We start from the raw sequence: 17,500 nt of genomic DNA, 5'->3' as shown, positions 1-17,500 counted from the left end.
TCTCTCTCTCTCTCTCTCTCTCTCTCTCTCTCTCTCTCTCTCTCTCTCTCTCTCTCTCTCTCTCTCTCTCTCTCTCTCTCTCTCTCTCTCGTGTTTGATGCAGCGATAATTAATGTTCTATGGGACTATTGCTTGTGGTGATGCTACGATAGATTTCCCTTGTTCCTGTGAGATGGTTTATGATAGGTTTTATTTTCATGCATCTTATTTTATTTTTGTAGGTCTCAAGTTTTTATTTTAATACAGCGAGAACTGAAGTTTCATGGGACGTGCGCAACAGATTCGTCTTCTTGCTCCATTTATGTAGTGAAAAAGTGGCGGTTTGTGAATCTTGCACCCACCACTCTTGCTCTCCTTACCACAGCTACGTTTCTCTATCAACTCTCCCACTGCTTAACAACATCTCTATTAATCAACAAGAACAACTTTTGTAGACACGTCCTTGTTTAGCACTACAGTTTATCAAATAGGCGTGCAGTTCAGAAAATACGTAATTAACCACATATTCTGTCGTTTTCTGTATTCATGCTCATTTTATTATTTTTCTGGTGTTCTTAATGTTAATAAAAAAAACGGTCATAGCAGTAGAAGTGTTAAAATGTTCCCCGAGTTGAATACCCATTGCGTGTCGTAACTCCCGTACCTCTTGATGCGCGAGATGTGCTATAAGCGGTAACGACGGTAAGATAAGTACTGGAGGGGAGGGGGGGTGCTTCTCACAGGTGTGGCGGAGCATTAAATTACAGCGTGTGGTGACAGTCATGTGTACGGGCGACTGCTGCAGTGTGTGAAGCGTAATGAAGCTGTTATTATTGCTGTTATCAGTAACAACTCATCTTGAATAACTAACGGTAAGTGTGGATTGATTATAACCACTTGTTCGAATATAGCACAATTATAAACAAACTCGCGCTTTCTTTATAACTGTTCAGCCTTCCTGTTCCTAGACTCCTGCACCAGGTGTTTAAGTGGGTATCGGACAGGTGTGACTGGGAGTGTAAAGGCGGTGGGGGGAGGAACTTTCATATACTGAGGGCCAGGAGGGGTGGCGCTGTCTGCCCTACGTTAACGCTTCATTTTAACCCTTTCATTGCTATTTACCACATTTTTCTTTAATCATTAACCACTCTGAGACATTTTCTTATCCAACATCCACCTCCAAACGTTGTATTGGCTAGAAATTGCATAATCTATTACTTTTTATCCTCCTCTTTCTTGTGAGTGCTTATAAGGGTTCCATGTATTGCTTATAGTGGTTCCAGTCGTTGCTTATCGCGGTGAAAGGAGTAATCTCATCTCCCCGAATAACTGGTACGTCAGATTACCGGAACTACATTTGTTTCGCTGCGTTGCACTCGTTCGTACGCCACAGAATGTTTCCTACTTGCTTTCGTCAGGTGCCCAGGTCTTTACTCTCAGTGGAATAGTACTCTTCGACCTAGACGCTGCGCCATCCTTCCGTCTCACTCTCATTAGTAACACCACCCAACGCAGCGCATAGAAGGGGTGTCCTTGCTTAATTTCGTATTCAGAAGGCTTTGCTCTCTCACCACAACTGTTTTCAAAGGCCAGAGATGATTAACCGGGTTCTCAACAGTGTTTCTCCTGTTAATATAGAAATCATGTTGATCTGTCACTTCAACCGTAAAAACACCAGTAGAAATCTGTGGCACTTCAGCAAGATCCTTTTGAATGTAGTGGAGGTGCGGCGCAGAAGTGTCAGAATACGGTCCTTGGGATTCGCGGCTCGATCGACTTGAGCATCCAGCGTCCATGCAAGGGTTGTCTGCCTCATGATCCAGCCTCATCATCTTGCACCACCACACCACCACCGCCACCACCGACAACAACAACAACAACAACAACAACAACAACAATAATAATACTGCAGTCTCCACCATCACTACCACTTTGCATAGTGTGAAGTATTGTCGCTTTTATTTTGTTTGATTGATTTTTTTTTACTTGATTTTGTTTATTTATTTACTTTTTTTTCTTTTTGTATTTTTCCACTTTCGTGCTTTTTTTTTTTTTTTTTACGCGTAGTCACCCCTTTTCCTATTCCTCGCTTTGTCATCACCTTCGGCTTTCTTTGTCTTCGCTCCTTCGTGCTTCGCATATCAATTCCGTTTCCGCTTATTGCTTCATTTCCTCCTTGTAAATTTCATCCTGTGCTTGTGTTCTTTCTTTCATCTCTCTTCTATACTTTTATTTGTTTACTTCCTGTTATACTTTCAACTGCTCGACAATTTTGACTATAATCACCAACTGCTTTTCAGACTTGCTTTTGTACCATAGCCTCTGAAATAATTCCGTAGCCAAGGAGGGACAAAAGTGAGCAAGGAAGGACAGACCCAAGCTCCTCTTCTCTTTTTCGGCGCGTCCGTTTAGCCCAGTCATGGTTAATGTGCACGGACCACTCCACTCACGGTCTGCTCTCGTTCCTCTCAAGATCCGCCCTGGCTCCACTCAAATATTATTACATGCATATCAACGGTGTGATGCACGCCGCCGCTCTCGCTCTCGCTCCAATCACGCTCAACCCGTTCACTGTGATATGTAATAATTTATAGCACTAGGGACACTGCACAAAATCTTTCCAAGCATCTACATAAAGAAAAAGGGGATGAAAAAATACATTTTCCAAGCCTGTTTAGTGTTAAGAGGTGGTTGTAGGACAAAACTGTATGCCTCACAATTGTTTGTGATTAATTTAAAAGTCAAGGAGAGATGTGAAAGATAAAAATAGTATTTTCTCCAATACCTAATGAATATAGTGTTAAGAAATACCAGTAGAACAATAAATAGTCTCAGAATGGATCATGACTAAGTATTGAACATATCTCAGTTATCAGATGAAAATATTTCTATAGAAAATTCTTCACTTTTCCTAAGTTTCGGAAATGTACAAAAAAATCATTTTTTTTTTATTGAAAATTTTCCTCTAAGATAACGGACGATTAAATCACGAAAAGTAGAAGAAGAATATTAATATAAAAAGTATGTATTAATTGAAGAAGTGTTTTTAGAGCCTTAATTTTTATGGAAAGTAAAATATGCTTATTATCTGCGCACCACTCCTAAAAAAATTGAAAGTATTTTAAAAATGTACAGTGGTTCTTTTTTAAGTAAGGAACATTTCCCTGTTATCAGATAAAAAAAATTGAGTTCAATTTTTTTTTTATTTTTAACTAATGTCCAGACCAGTATAAAAAAATTCCAGTTAAAGTTTTTCCTCTAAGATTACAGATGTTTAAATCATGAAATGTGGAAGAATATTGGTATGAAAAGTATATATCAATCGATAATGTGTGTTGTTTTATTTTTTTATTTATTTATTTTTTTTTTTTTAAGTGGAATATGATTATATTCTATGCACAACTCCTAAGAACTCTAAAGAATACTTTACATATGTACAGTGGTTCTTCTTTAAGGAACTTATCTCAGTTATCAGATAAAAAAATTAAATCTTTTCCTTTTCTTTTTTTAACTAAGGTCCGGACCTGTACAAAAAAAAAAAAGATTAAAAGTTTTGCTCTAAGATTATGAATGATTAAATCATGAAAAGTAGAAAGGTATTGATTTAAAAATATATATTTATAAAAAAAAAGTGTTTATTTAGTGTTTTTTTTTTAAGTTAAATATGGCTATTTTCCACCTTCCACCCCTAAGAAATCAAAATGATATTTTAAATACCTAATATGTAAAGTGGTTCTTCTTTAAGGAGTGATGCGCCAAGCAACTCCGTAACATGTTTAGCGGACCGTCAAGTGAAGGAGTGTACTTAATGATACCTGAGCGAAGTGAAACTCTACACCGTGCTTACGCACACACTGTTCTGCCCTGCTCAGGTGAAGGTGATACAGTACGGGCGCTGCTCGTTAGCATTATTATAGCCTCATGTTTATAGTTCACGCCCTAATTGACGAGCCACGCGGCGCACATACTAACGCGCCGAAACTATGCGTGTCCTACCACCGAGGAGGCGAAGGTACTGTGTTACGCTCAGGGTAGAGAGAGAGAGAGAGAGAGAGAGAGAGAGAGAGAGAGAGAGAGAGAGAGAGAGAGAGAGAGAGAGAGAGAGAGAGAGAGTTGATGGGATCGAGTGAGCGTGGAAAATAACCATATTTAACTCTATACCAGTAGGTAATTAATGGCAAGGCAAGGAGAGACTATTATTACTACCAGTGTATGGAAGCTGAACTTACTGGTGGTGAACACACACACACACACACACACACACACACACACACAAAAGGTCTATGCATCTACTTGAATATGTATATCCCTGCTGATTTATTTACTTACAAGATGCTACAAAGAAGGACGCGAAGTAGGCGGGGCTGAGGGTATGCGAGAGAGAGAGAGAGAGAGAGAGAGAGAGAGAGAGAGAGAGAGAGAGAGAGAGAGAGAGAGAGAGAGAGAGAGAGAGAGAGAGAGAGAGTGTGGGGTTAAGGTTCATGCCTCCCCACTACGAAGTCTGATGGTGACTACCTAAGTGGAATGTGTGATGGATGACGAGCGCCTGATGAATGATGATTGGTGGATGATGGCTGTGGTGGATGGTGACTTTGGTGGATGACAGAGGCTTGACAGGCTTGCAGTACACCTTTCCTCGGTCCACCTTTTCCTGGTCCACCTTTTCCCGGTCCACCTTTTCCCGGTACACCTTTTCCCGGTCCACCTTTTCCCGGTACACCTTTTCCCGGTACAACTTTTCTTTGTCCACCTTTCCTCTGTCCACCTTTTCCCTGTCCACCTTTCCCCAGTACACCTTTCTCCCGGTTCACCTTTTCCCGGTACACCCTCCACGACATTGATGGTGAACCGTACACCTGGTTTCCGCGCCACGTCATTACCTCACCTCTATTTTTCTTGCCCGTTGTGGTCAGGTGTTCCCCGCTCACCACGCTTCCATCACAGCACACGCACCCTTCGTGGCTAGGCGGGATAGGAGAGGAAGGGAGGGAGGGAAGGAGGGGTTAGGGGCATGAGGGGACGGTACAGGTAGTGGATGCTGCGGGAAATTTCCTGGCCTGAGTTGAGAGGAAGCGCGCCCATGAAAAGTAACCGTGTGTTTGTCTGTCTTGTTTGTTTGGCCGCGGGCAGAGCTCATCGTCAAGGGGCACCAAGGGGCGGCGGTCTGGGCAGCGGGGCCTCTAGTGCTGGTGGTGACAGCGGCCAGGCGAGTGGTGTTGTTGGCAAGCCTCCCAGTGTCTGCCGTGATATTCCTCAGCCCCTCAGCGCGCTTCTCCTGTGTGAACCAGTTAAGTGGCATCCCTCAGTCAGGAACTAGTGAGCTGAAGTGGCAGTCAGTCTAGCGTCACGAGTTTGATTTTAACGTGGGTCCTTAAATTTCACTCATTTCTTGCCAACTCCCCTTGTTATGTGGAAAAAAAAACAAAGGTAGTCGGAACAGTACAAGTTATTACACTCTAGGAACAAAAGTACGTACAGAGGAGTGAGTCCCTGGAAGTGATACGTCAGTAGTCTCCTTTTACGATACAGAATACCTTTCTAATTCTTCTCCTGTTGGTGGCGTAGTGTGCGGTCAGGCCTTGTCTCCCTACCACTAGTCCCACTACTGTAATGATAATACCAATAGTAATAATGATCAAGTAAGGTATAAGTGGCAATATAAAGTTAACTGAGATGAAGAGAGTGACAGCGGGGGGTTTAAGCTGGAAAATTGGGCAACAGCGTAGGAATGTAGGAAAACGTGAAGCGAGATGAGGCGTCTTGGTAGAGAGAAGATATTAACGAGAAGTGGAGGCTTACAAAATATGTTGTTCATGCGTATGGAGGAGAGCGTATCAGAGGGTCGGAGAGTTGGGGGGTGGGTGAGGGTTGCGCTGCAGTACCCCCATGGAGGATAAAAAGCGAGGGCGAGAGAGGCGGAGAGCAACTATAGTCAGTGTTGCACCGCCCTCCGCCTCTCAGCCAGTTGTAGGCACACTCCAGCCGTCACGGACTCAGACGCTCACCGGCCTCCGTCAGCTGCACCCTTGCCACAGCCCACCCACCGCAGCTCCTCGCCTCCACCTCTCCACCTTGCCACACGTCATACCAGACACCACCCATCCCGCTGCTAGCAAGTACGTAGGTAGTTATCTCAGTGCATGTGAAGTTATGTACATCGCGCCCCCTCCTCCGCCTCCCAAGCTTCCCACACACTCCGTACCTGGCACTTGTCTACCCACCAGTAAACTTGCCCCCGTAATCTGTATTCTCAGCAGAAGTGTTACATAAGGATGTAAATACCTGCCAGTGTGTGGGGTGAGGTGAGGAGTGAAGGTGGGCGTGGTTGGTATAAGGCTTGCTTACTTGCTGGTGTTACTTTCTCTCTCAGCTTCTCTATGTCAGTGTTGGTGGGTAGTGAAGCGTCGCGCACCGTTGCCATTACAGTGGTGGTGGTGGTGGTGGTGGTGGTGGTGGCGGCGGGTGCAGTGTTTCCCTCCTCACAAACCTGTAGTGACGGGCGGCGGTGAAGGCCGCTTGATCACACTGTCGGCTGGGTGATAGTGATTATCGGAAAGGTATTTTTAGTTTTCCTGTTTTTTTTTTTTTTTTTTTTTTTTTTTTTTTAAGTTCGTGTCCATTAGAATTTCTTGGTATGGGATTAATGATAACGACAGGTGCCTTTAATCTTCTTCTTCTTCTTCTACTACTACTACTACTACTACTACTACTACTACTACTACTACTACTACTACTACTACTACTACTACTACTACTACTACTACTACCACTACCACTACTACTACTACTACTACTACTACTACTACTACTGCTGCTGCTGCTGCTGCTGCCGCCTCACCTGACAGGGCCCCACCGGCAAGTTTTGCAGGCCAGGTGTTCGTCGTCGAAATGCCACTATGTTGTGCAGGAAGTTGCTTATTCACGCTGTGGTGAGGTCAAGCGCTAGCTGCTACTGAACTGCTCTTTATTATTATTGTTACTACTACTACTACTACTACTACTACTACTACTACTACTACTACTACTACTACTACTACTACTACTACTACTACTACTACCACCACTACTACTACTACCAACCAGAAAATTTGCATAATAGCAGTGGCAATTAGTGTTGATCATAGTAGTAGTAATAGCAGCAGTAGTAATAGTAGTAAAGGTGGCGGTAATAATATATATAATATATAATAATATATATTTCTTAATAATTTTGAAGTTTTCCCTTTAAAGCAAAATGAGAAAAATGGCCAGACAATTAGTGAATACTTTTATTTTTACTTTTATTTATTATTTTTATTATTTTCTGAGGAAGAGGAAAAAAAATGGAGGAGGAGGAGGAGGAGGAGGAGAGAGAGTAAAGAGTAATCATGTCCAATACTTTTCCTTTACCGACCTAACGAAGCACTGATCACCATAATAAGCCATTGCATCCCATTATTAACCCTTTCAAGGTGTCACGGCTCCTGCAGGTGCTTCTTCGAACCCACATCCTTGTCCTTCCCTCCTGTCCGCCCTCTCCTTCCACTTCCTTCTTCCCTCTTGGTCCTCTTCACCATTATCTCCTCCTCCTCCTCCTCCTCCTCCTCCTCCTCCTCCTCCTCTCTCTCTCTCTCTCTCTCTCTCTCTCTCTCTCCTTCGCGCTTGCCCTTCACTGTATTATTCACTACTATTTTGGTCTTTCTTATCTATCTTCCGTCTCCCTCCACTTACTCTCATTCATCATCCCCTTAATTCCTCCTCCTTTTGTGTATTCTTTTATAATGTTCGTTTCTCGCTTCCCTTCTTCATTTTATTGTTATGCTTACTTAGTTTGTCAATCACTCACTCACTCACTCACTCACTCACCTTGGATCTTCTCAGTACCCACTCCGTCCTTCTTTCATGCTCATTCACTCACCCTCTCATTCATTCATTCACTCGCTTTCATAATTATTTACTCCTCATCTATTTCCTCATCGTCCCCACTCTGTATTTCCTCATTCTCTTCCTTCATTTACCATTCTTCTACTTCCTCACTGTTCTAATCTTCATCCTCTTCCTTCCTCCGCCCCTTCTTCGTTCTCCTATTGTCTCTACCACACTGTTTATCTGCTTTTCTCTCCTCAGATCCTTGCCTCTCAGCTTCTCTTCCGCTTCCCTTTAAATAGTATCTGGTGTTGCAATGTGCTTGTGTTTTGACTGTGGCTGTGGTGGTTTGCTTTCTGTGGTCATCCTGTGTTTACTAGGAAAGAGTTGAGCTGAGGAAGGAAAAAGACAAGGAGGAGGAAATGAAGGAGTAATGGACGGTTTGTTTCTCTAAATGGTTGATGTTTAGAGAAGCGAGAAGAGGTCGGAGGAAAAATGTTTGTTTCTGTGTAGCCATCTGTGTATAGTGGAAGAGGAGAAGGTTAAAGAGGAGGGAGAGGAAGAAGAAGATGAGAAGGTTAAGGAGCAGTAGAAAGAAAATAAGGTTAAGGAGGAGGAGGAGGAAAAGTGACAAATAAATCAGGGAAAGAGGAAAGCTGCAGTAACATGTATGCAGTGTTAGTATTTGGTGTGAAGGAATTGAAGCTACTAATATACAAAGTTACTTGCATTTATAGCTTGCCTTGTGTATTGGTTTTAATTGTTTGTAGGGTAGGAAGAGAAGAACATGATGCTGGAAGAGAGAGAGAGAGAGAGAGAGAGAGACAGAGGATAAAGTCTGCACGATCACATTTCCCCTCAAGCGCTACGCGGAAATAATTTGAAACCGTCGTTGTAACAAATAATAGAGGGTTGTGCGTGTACGCTAATTGACACACACACACACACACACACACACACACACACACACACACACACACACACACACACACACACACACACACACACACACACACACACACACACACATTTCTATTGAACAGTTTAGGCTCGGTAATGAAGCAACCTTTTTTTTTTCCCCCCCTCCATTTTTGTGACCTTGACAAGTCTCCTTTACACACACACACACACGCACACACGCACACAAAAGAAAAAAGAAAAAAAAGATCACCAGACGGCAACGTGAAAGGGTGCATGGACAGACACACAAACGGACAGACAGACACAGACAGACAGAGAGTGACGGATTCATGCATAAGAAATTGGTATCTGGCCTTGAAATGTCAGTCTAAATTGTGCAAGTGCTCTTAACGCCACGTCCATTCTCTCTCTACGCCGTCTTCCCTTCCTTCCACCCTTCCCTCCTCCATTCCTCAAACTCTCCATCACCAATTTTTTTTTTCCTTTTTTTTATTTTCTTTTTCTTTCTTTTTTTTCTGCCTAGAGACCACGTTTATTACCTCTTGCCAACATATTTTTCCTTCCTTCCCTCCTTCCTTCTTTCCTTCCTTCCTTCCTTCCTTCCTTCCTTCCTTCCTTCCTTCCTTCCTTCCTTCCTTCCTTCCTTCCTTCCTTCCCTTTTGCATCCTTCCGTCCGTCCTTCCTTTCACGGCCGCCTCCCAGTCCCTCCCTCCTTCCCTCCCTTCCTTCTTTCCTTCATCTCGCTTCACTTTTCCGGTCGTCTCATTTCTTCCCGAGAACCGCACTTGAGACGCTAGTATACACACACACACACACACACACACACACACACACACACACACACACACACACACACACACACACACACACACACACACACACACACAAACGGACACGTCAAGAGCTGGCCAGCATAAAATTGTAGCTTACACAGTTACTTGAGGCGCTCACTTAGACACCGCACCTTCGGATAAGTCTCGCACTGAAAGGTTACACTCACAGTCATGGCCAGCGGTCAAGAAACAAGCCGCTGTTCTCGCTGTGTTTCCCTTCTGTCTGGTAAACACTGCAATCCTCTTTCTTCTTTCTGTGTTTCCACTCTCATCCTCCCAGCGATTTGAACTGATTTGAGAGAGGAGTATCAGGAAACCTCAAAATAATGATAATAATAATAATAATAATAATAATAATAATAATAATAATAATAATAATGAATAGATAAATAAAAATAGATCAATAAATAAATAAATTGGCCTTTCTCTTGGATTTCTACTTCGTTCTTCCTCTATTATCTATTTTGTTGGAGGGCGTTTGGGGCAGCTGGAAACGCTATCGTGATTTTTTTTTTTTTTGTGTGTGTGTCCTTGGCTGACCTCCCCAAGACATATAAGAAAAAGAAAAATGAAACCCTCTGATCTACTGACAGACAGTTCGCTAGATGTCATGTTTTATAAGACTGTCACTGGACCAGGGGACGCAAGATTGACAGAAAATTGAGGAGAAACCAGGGAACTTAAGACTGACAGAAACTTGAGGAGAAACCAGGGAACTTAAGACTGACAGAAACTTGAGGAGAAACCAGGGAACTTAAGACTGACAGAAACTTGAGGAGAAACCAGGGGACTTAAGACTGACAGAAACTTGAGGAGAAACCAGGGGACTTAAGACTGACAGAAAATTGAGGAGGGAAAAAAAAAAATATGTGAAACCCTCCGATTACTAATACACGGGTACTGAGAGTTCGACAGATGCCATGTTTTGCGAGACGGTCAGCGGATTAGGGGACGCAAGACTGAGGTAACACGCTGAGCTCTGTGGAAGTTAGTGCATCAGGTTACAAGACGTCTCTCCACACCTGTACCTGGAGAGCCACACTGGAGAGGTAGACTTGCGCGAGGGGTGTAATTAAGTGAAGCCTCATGCGTCACGGCCACTGCAGAGGAAGAGGAGGAGGAGGAAGAGGAGCAGTTAGGAGGTAGTTAGATAAAGGATAGGATAAAAATAAAAGAAATAAACTATAAACAGCTTGGTTGATTGGCACTCCTTAATTAGCATCCGTTCCTGCTTGATTGGCACTCTGTTTGGCAGTATTTAATTCTGCTTCATTGACTCCTTGTTTGTCACTCTACTCCTGCTTGTTTGGCACTCTTACTCTTGCTTAATTGATTGTCCTTGTTTGGCACTCCTTACTCCTGCTTGATTGGCACTCTGTTTGGCACTCCTTACTCCTGCTTGATTGACACTCTGTTTGGCACTCCATATTCCTGCTTGATTGGCACTCCTTAACCCTGTTTGATTGACTCTTCTTGATTAGCACTCCTTAAGATGGCATTCCCCAACCCTTAACTCTCCTTAACTCCCTTTGTACAGCTGTGGCTACTCCTCAGCTTCTTGATATGGTGTATATGCACGTTTACATTATAGTTTTAAGACATCATCCATAACAAAAAGTGAGCGAGTGGTTAATCATATACATTGCCTGTAGTTTTAATTTTGCTCACTAAAATCTCACATTATTAGGTATCAAAGTATTAAAAATGGAAGAAAAAAAGGGACAGTGAAGTATTATACGGGAAACTTAAGAACATAAGAAATAAGGGAAGCTGCAAGAAGCCATTAGGGCTACACGTGGCAGTCCCTGTACGAAATATACCTACTTATTTCCACTTCTCATTCCCATCAATAAAATATGTCTAATGACTCAGCAAGCTCCCTAATGACTCAACATATTACCCTTACTGTTATTTTGGAAGCGTGCAAGACAGCGTGTGTGATGATTTGCATGATTTACTGCCTCAAAGTCCCCTTCATCTCGTATTTATTCTTCTTACTCTTCTTCTGCATCTTTACCAGCCACTTTCTTTCCATTTTCATTGGTCATGTGTGTCCATCGTTCCAGGGCTTTTGGCTTAAGTATTTTGTCGTGCACGCCACCTTCCGTATTGAGGTGGTACAGTTTTTCATCCATGACGCCCTTCCTTATCGAGCGCGTTCATTTTTTACGTGCACAACTTCTTCATGCGGATAGCAGTTCAGTCACTTATATTGCGGTATACATTCCCTTGCCATGCGGTGTTCTCTTTTGTTTGCTTTCTCACTTGTCATGGTGTTCAGTGTTCCGTGTCAGGTTATACGCGCAATTAAAAGTTTCATTCTGTCTGTCATGCGGTTGAGTGATGTTTCTTAAGTTGATGATGCATTGTTTGGTCTGTTGTAATCTTTTTTTTTAAGTTGTGACGTCCTCTTTTGTTTCCTGGAGACTTCGTGTATATATATTTTTCTTCAGTTTGTCGAGCTCAATGTCTGTTTGTTTGTCTGCGTTTGTTACTTGCATTGTGTTTAGTCTTCTGTAATTTTTTTTTTTTTTTTCAAGTTATGATGCGCTTTTTTTATTTATTTTATTTATTTTTTAGTTTATTTATTTTTTTATTTATTCTATTTATTTATTTTATTTTATTTTATTTTATTTTATTGTATTTTATTTTATTTTATTTTTTCTCGTGAAGATTTTATTTTATAGCTGATGCTCTGTGTGTTCATCTGCACTGCTCGGGGGTTTGCATTCCATGTCTCTGTTTATTTCTTTTACTATCATTTATTTATTTATTTATTTATTTATTTATTTATTTATTTATCAATTTTATTTTATTCTATTTATTTTTTATTTTATTTTTTTGCATCGATGTAATTCACCAAGCACAGTGACACTTTTCACAAGCTAATCATCCCCTGCCTTCATAAACTAATGGAAGGATTTCGGCGTCGACAAACAAAACCAATCACTTCTCACCCTGGTCATAACGTGCGGAACCGTCTACCTTAAGTGGCGTTGATGGTACAATATTTGCAGCTTTCGAGAACAAATTAGCCAAGTCCTTAACACATCTTACTTCTCACCAAACATTATCATGATTTACTGTATGACGTCAGTTCCTTCGGTGATTATTTTGGTGTATGACGTCAGGAGGAGTGACGAGGGTTGTGTGGGAAGGAGGATGCTGGACATGGATCACCTGGCAGGAGGAAGAGAGGGAGACCACAGAGAAGGTTTATGAATGCTATGAAGGGAGACATGCAAGTGGTGGGCGTGACAGAGGAAGGCGCAGAAGATCGAGCGCATTGGAGAAGAGTGATCCGCTGTGGCGACCCCTAAATGAGAGTAGCCGAAAAAAGAAGATTTTGGTGTATGAAGTGTCGCTTTAATATGAATGTTGCTGATGATTTGGCAGCGCTTGTTTTGCCCGCGCGTGTAATAGCAATAGTGATAGTAATAGTAATAATAACCTCGTTGTGATGAAAAGTTCCTTGTAGATTTTCAAGTTGCTTGTGCTTCCCTCCTATCCTGCCAGCCACGGGAGGAGGAGGAGATGATGAGCGGGGAGGAGCCTTCACCTGTACTGTATTGCGTCTCCTTTCAACCCTTTCACTACTGTTTGTCACATGTTTCCTTAATCACCAATCACTCTGAGACGTCTTTACTTGTCCTATAGCCACTTCCAATCATTAAACGGGCTACAAATTGCTAAATCTATTCTTTTAATCCCGTTCTTTCTTGTAGATGCGTATAAAAATTGCATGCATTACTTACAGTCCTATTAACTGATTCTTATCGCAGTGAAAGGGTTAAATCATTGTATGTAATTACATATAACCCGTTAAAAGCCAAAATGTCACTTAATGTTTGTTTTATCTTGGAATTAATTTATTTATTTTATTTTTTTTAATTTATTTTATTTTATTTATTTTTTTTTCTTTTTTCCTTCCTGACATTCCGAGTAGAGGTTTCTTCACTGCCCTAAATTTCTTATCTCAAATTAACGGAGTTCATAATTACCAAGTAAAGGTTAAAATCTCGGCTGTTGTTTGTTTTTCCTCAGAATTCTCTAATGTTTTCTTTTCCCTTTTTTGTCTTGCATTAGAATTCTCTTACATGAGGTCAGTGTAGCTCACGACAAAATAATCTAGTAAGTGCTGATACGCCGGCTTTTATTTACTTTTTATTTATTTATTTTGTTTATTTTATTTTACTTTATTATATTTTATGTATTTATTTATTTAATTTTATTTTTTTCTTGATGGTTCCTTGTGTTTTCTCTTTCTTTTCTTTGACAAGCCGAGTAAACAGTGCTGGCGGGAGGAGCGAACAGTGAATCATACATCTCTTATTTCAGAATAATGTACCGTATGACGAATAATCTAGTAAGGGCTAAAATGTCGGCTGTTTGGCTTTTCTTGGAGTTCCTTTGTGTCTCCCTTGTTTTTTTTATTGTTTTTTTTTTCTATCTCTGCCACGCCAAGTAAAGCTTTAATTTTTTTCCACCTTAACACCTCTTACATTGAGTTTATATTGCTTATAACAAAATCATGTCGGCTGTTGTTTGTTTATCCCTGCAGTTCCCTCCTGTTTTCTCTTCCTTTATCCCGACATGGCTTAATTTTTACTGCCTTAAATCTCTTACATTGAACCAACATAGTTTCTGAAGATCAAAATGTCAGGTATTGTTTGCCTTTCCTTGGTGTTCCTTCGTGTTTTCTGTTCCTTTTTCCTGCCGCGTCTTGCTAACAGTACTGGTGATGGTGTGGGCGGCGCTGGGGAGTCATTTAATCACCAGCATGAAGGGGTCTCTGTTTCATTGTCTGAGCTGCGCCTCGCCTCCAGGATCTCTTGCCTCTGTTGTCTATCACCGCAAAGGTCAGACCACGCGCCAGCATTTGCTCACACAGACCCCACACCAAGCCACGTGGAGGCGATCTGTTTGCTGTTTTGGTATTGTTTTGAGCTCTGTTCTGTTTGTAAGCCTGATAATAACGATGATAGTAATGGTGGTAATATTAGTAGTGGCATTGATGATGATGATAAGAATAGTAATAGGAAGAAAAGGGGAGAAAGAAGATGAGGATAATTATTACTACTGCTACAAGAACAACTTCCACTACTACTACTACTACTACTACTACTACTACTACTACTACTACTACTACTACTACTACTACTACTACTACTACTACTACTACTACTACTACTACTACTACTACATAAAAAATCACATTTCCACAAGATCTATACCAAAACTACGGAAACTCTCTCTCTCTCTCTCTCTCTCTCTCTCTCTCTCTCTCTCTCTCTCTCTCTCTCTCTCTCTCTCTCTCTCTCTCTCTCTCTCTCTCTCTCTCTCTCTCTCTCTCTCTCTCTCTCTCTCTCTCTCTCATAGTCAGTATTTGTATCTTTCTAACTGAATCGTGCATCACTGTCACACTCTTTTTGTTCTTCCTTGGGTGCTATTCTTTAAACAGTGTGGACTCTCACCACAATAGTTTCCACAAGAATAATTAGGCCGGTCTTTATGTGTGTGTGTTTTCCCCACTCAGTTGTCTATGCAGAGTCCTTATTAAACGTTCCTAGAATTGTGAAAAAACCCCTTTGAAAATCCTAAGATGCAGAGTCCTTGTTGAACTATGAGTATCACCAAAGATATGAAAACTCCCCTTGAAAACCCAAGATGCAGTCCTTGTTAACCTATGAATACTTCCTTGAAAATCTTAAGAATTTCAATTAGTCATTTGAAGTTGTCGAGATAAGAAGCCGAAACTTTTGAGAGTACGGTGCCTGATGTTATTCTTACTTGGCGTTCGTCTAAGCGTTTGATATTCTTAGCCTTTCTTTCTCTCTAATCCTTGAGCTGAATACGAGCCAACAGTGTTATAAATTTCGATTAGAAATGTAAAAGAAAAGCCAAAAAGAGATGGTACGATGTGGAATGAAACCCTCAGGACTACTTCAAGGGAATTAAACGTAAGATAAGAAAGGTCAGAAGGTTAAAGAATATGAATAGAGTACCAACGAAAAATATTACAAATTTAGATCACAACTATAAAAAAAAAGCCCCCAAAATAGGAAAAAAAAAACCGTACGATGTGAAACGAAATCCTCAGACTAACTTTAAGAGACTCAAACGTAAAAGAAAGAAAGGTTAGAAGGTTAAGGAATATGTGTAGATTAATAAGACCACAAGTGTATCTAAGGACCTCAGGAGAAGAGGAATCTAGTATCAAGCTCTGTCCGTCAGTCACAAGTTAAGTTATTCATTTATTTATTTATTCGTATATTTCCTTATTCGTTCATACATTCGTTAAGTTCAGTCAGTCTATTATTTCTTTGTTAGTTTATTCACTCGTTCAATCATTCAGTCAATCGCTTACCCAGTCACTCAGTTAGTCAATCAGTCAGTCAGCCAGTCAGTTTTTTAGTCGATCAGATAGTCAGTCAGCCAGTCAGTCAGGTACCTAAACAGTCAACAAGCAAATCTACCAGTTTAAGTCATTCACCCAATAAATCAACTAGTCCTTAAACCGATCAGTCTGTCAGTCATCCAGTCAGTAAGTCAAGCAGTCTGTCAGTCAACCAATAAACCAAACAGTCAGTGAACGTATTAGTCTATCAGTCAGTGAATGAGTGAGCGTGTCAGTCAGTCAATCATTCAGTCTGTCAACTAATAAACTAAACAGTCAGTCAGTAAACCTATCAATCTGTCAGTGAATGAATGGGTGAGTCAGTGAGTGAGTCAGTCATTGTACTAGTCAGTGTCATTTATTTAGTCAGTCAGTGTTCTAGTCAATGTGCCAGCCAGTCAGTCAGTCAGTGTGTACTAGCCAGTGTTCCAATCAGTCAGTCAGTCAGTGTACTAGTCAGTGTGCCAATCAGTCAGTCAGTCAGCCAGTATACTAGTCAATGTGCCATTCAGTCAGTCATTTAGTCTGTCAGTCAAAGTGAAACGAATCTAGGAGAGGAAGGACTCTGCTAAGTCACACGCGTCAGCTGCAGGATTAGCTTACACACACCTCCTGCAGCCTCTCACCGCCCCGCCCCGCCCCGCCCCCACACCCTCGTCCCCCACCCTCGCCCTCTTGACTCCGCCCACTGCGCCCCACCCCCGCCATACTGAGGCTGCCCTTGGGAGTGGGGCAGGGCAGGCATGTCATTACCTTGGTGACGTATGTTGTAATCTGCAGAAGTTTGCTGTATAAATTTGGCGAAGTGGTAGTGTGTGTGTGTGTGTGTGTGTGTGTGTCCTTGGGGTATATTTGCGTAGTGTTTTGGGGTGCGTCCTCGTCTCGTCTCGTCTCCATTATCATATTTACCGCCATTTGTTTTATGATCACTATCGTCACCACCACCATCAGTATCACCATCACTCTCCTTTTTGTTTATGGTAATCTTCGTGGTCAGTCTGTCTTTCTCTTCCTCTTCCTCATTGGTGTGTGGTAGTATTGCTGCAGGGACAGGGGACAGGGGACAGGGGGTGGGGGAGCAGAAATGTTGTCTCACTTTTTTTCCTCTGTTCATTATTATTCCTGTCATCATTCACCCAAGCACCGCCACTGACGGCTTCCGAGGTTAGTTCCCTGAGTCACCATTTGTTTGTCAGAATAGTAAATGAAGATGTGACTAGTGAATGAGTAACCTTTGATCTTTTTAACTCCTTCGATACAAAGAAGAGATTATCGTAATGTCAATATAATTCTCCACTGATATCCAGAATAGAATTAAACTGAAGCTGTAGTGATTAATCCTTGAGAAAGATATTAAATTAGTGGATGCGTAAGTCCTGATCTCTAACTCCTTCAATACAAAGAAAAGATTATCGTAAAGTCATAATAATTCTCCAGTGGCATTCAGAATAGAAGTAAACTGATGCCGTGGTGGTCAAGGAATGAACAATAAGCCTACAAAAAGATATGATTTTAGTGGATGAGT

At 41.5% G+C, this 17,500-nt stretch overlaps 1 protein-coding gene across 3 annotated transcripts in view; it reads left to right on the top strand.

Moving 5' to 3' along the window:
* The window catches only part of LOC135094666 (uncharacterized), a 35,255-nt gene that overhangs the window by 5,245 nt on the left and 12,510 nt on the right, over positions 1–17,500 (top strand). The window contains exon 1 of one of the 3 annotated variants that reach the window (XM_063994975.1): positions 5,955–6,095. The exons of 1 other annotated variant lie outside the window; for it this stretch is intronic. The gene's annotated coding sequence lies outside the window, so the exon portion shown is untranslated. Of the gene's footprint in view, positions 1–5,954; positions 6,096–6,411; positions 6,537–17,500 lie in introns of those variants that run through there. One more of the 3 variants, XM_063994984.1, reaches the window with a different exon arrangement.

Source organism: Scylla paramamosain, chromosome 3 (assembly GCF_035594125.1).
Source record: "Scylla paramamosain isolate STU-SP2022 chromosome 3, ASM3559412v1, whole genome shotgun sequence".
Lineage (NCBI taxonomy): Eukaryota > Metazoa > Arthropoda > Malacostraca > Decapoda > Portunidae > Scylla > Scylla paramamosain.
Note: the sequence above shows the minus strand (reverse complement) of the source record. Positions and strands in the feature narration are given on the sequence as shown.